Here is a 2,488-nt window from a genome sequence, read left to right as displayed (position 1 = left end):
ATACGCATAATATAATTCACTGTAACAATCCTACGAGATTTCTAGTTGAAGTTATTAATAAGCTGCTAGTAAGAACATTTGTTCCACATTATGAGAGGTAGTATTCCATATTCTAGGGATGGAAAGTTGAGAGCTATACTCCCTATAGCCATAAAAAATCTAGTTTGTTAAGGGTCAAATACTTACATGATACAAATATAAGGATGGCTGATGTTATGTCTCTTTAATGGTTTTCACTTGTTACATGCTCTCTAACTTTCTTTGGGAGAAATTAATCTGATATTAGTCAAATGTTTGTTTTCATTACTCAGCCTGGCACTTTGAGTTTTTTTTTTTTTTTTTGCACTGAAGAAATCTTAGTTACAGGCAAACCAGTTTACAGTAGTTTGTGTTCATATTGTGGGTTATATTTTATGGAATAATCATTTAACTGTTGCACTTTGGCTTACAGGATATTATCACTGCCAGCTTAAACTGCATCCCCAGTAAGTGCATCCCAGTCGATATTTAATGTGATGGAATTAGCATGGCCACCTAAGTGTTCATCAAGGGTGCGACACCCCTACCTCTCAACAGTCCAGACTTTTGCCTTATATTTTTTTGTCTGTTCCTCATAAAATTTATTTTGGTTTTCTGTCAAATCACTGGCTAATTTTTTGAGGACTGAATTTAGAAAATAATGACAGACATTTGAGTTTCAGACTACATAGCCTTCAAAAAATTAATCCTAATAGGTTCATACGTCTTTACTAGGCTAACGACCACAAGGACCTTTTTAAGCCTATCCATGTATCCCAAATCTTTGACAAGTTCTAATACCCTTGATAATTGCATTCGTGAGCCATTTACAGGTTAACTGTGTCCATTAGAGACATAGGTGCCAAACCAGGGATGAATTTCTGGTTTCCCATCCAATTGTCCAAGTTGCACTTGAACTGGGTTTGGGAGGAACTCTGCTTCACATGGATGGGAGCCTGTTCCATAGGCAGGATAGTCTCGGATACATACATCTCTCTCCAGCAAGTCCTATTTGTATCACAGGCAAGGTTTAAGTCTTTAGAATCGGTAATTCTGGTGCTGTTTGTTTTGTGTATATGCAGGAAGTCCATCAGAGTGGCTTCTGACAATGCCTTGTATGCCAGGGATAGATCTCCCCTCAAAAGCCTGTAGGAGACAGAATACAGGGATAGAGCCAGGAGTTGGTCTGAATAGGACATTTTAGTGAGGAACCCCTGTGGACGTTCCAGTTGTTTGATATGCCTGGTTAGGTACATACCAAAGGGTGCATTGTACTCAATGATAGGTTTGATGAATGCTGAATACAGTGGAACAATGACATCCTTGGACTTAGATGTCATACCTTTGTTTATAAGTTGTGCAACAGAATGATTCTCACCACTGTAGACACATGATGACCAAAGGTTATATTACTATGTGTGTCCCCAAGTCCCTGACTACTGGGTTAACTAAGGGGTGTGTCGTCAATATGATAGTTGCCAGGGGATGGATGACTTCCTAAAGGATACTATTCTGCATTTCCTGGCATTTAGTTTTAGTCCTTGGCTCTCACACCAGTTATTGGTCTGTGTCAGCCCCTACTGGAGAATATTTGTGTGTCATTGTGAGATTCAATGACAGCTCCTAATTTGTGATTATCTGCAGATTTAGTCAGCTAGAGACCACTGACATTGACCTTGACTACTGAGAAGTAATGCCAAAAAAGGAGTGGTCCAAGGACTGATTCCTGAGTGACTCCACTTGTGACTGGCCTCTCTATACAGGTGGACTCCCCAATTCTAACTTCCTGGGTCATCTGTGAGCCAGTTTGCTATTGACTGGGTGGCATACGGGTTTGTACCTAACCTCTTGAGTTTGACAACAATGTCCGAGTGGGGTATTATGTCAAATGCCTTGGCCAGGTTAAGGTAACCAGTGTGAAAGATTTTACCCTCATCCGTTGCTTTGCTGACCTTCTCAAAGAAGTCCACCAGGTACAGTAGGCATAATCTTCCCTTGACAAAACCAAACTGGGTTGGGTCCAATGTCTGGAGGTTTACTATATCTCTATTATCTCCATGATAATTCTTTCCATGGCTTTACATATAAAACTGGTGAGCCTTATGGATCTGTAGTTTCCAGGGTCTGTAGATGGCCCACCTTTGTGCACAGGGATGTCTGTTGCCTTTCTTCATTCACGAGGCACAAAGCCTCTTTGGAGGTTACATTTAAATAGTAATTCCAGAAGCTATGATAGGTCATGTTTCATGCTATTTAGGAAGCACCCTGGAATATTGTCTGGGCCCATTGATGCAGTGTTCTTGATCTTAGAGGGAGCATTAAGGATGTGTTACCTAGTGATAATAGGGGGAGTTATATTTGATGATATTTCCTGAGGGAAGGTTGAGGGGAAGAGAGGGGTAAAGTTGGAGCTGAATTTATCAGCCAGGAGGTTTGCTATATCTTGTGGCTCAGTATAGGTGGCTCCATT

The sequence above is a fragment of the Protopterus annectens genome, chromosome 15.part0, assembly GCF_019279795.1.
Source record: "Protopterus annectens isolate FY-2018-M chromosome 15.part0, PAN1.0, whole genome shotgun sequence".
Lineage (NCBI taxonomy): Eukaryota > Metazoa > Chordata > Ceratodontiformes > Protopteridae > Protopterus > Protopterus annectens.
The sequence above is the reverse complement of the archived record's forward strand: the minus strand, read 5'-3'. Positions refer to the sequence as shown.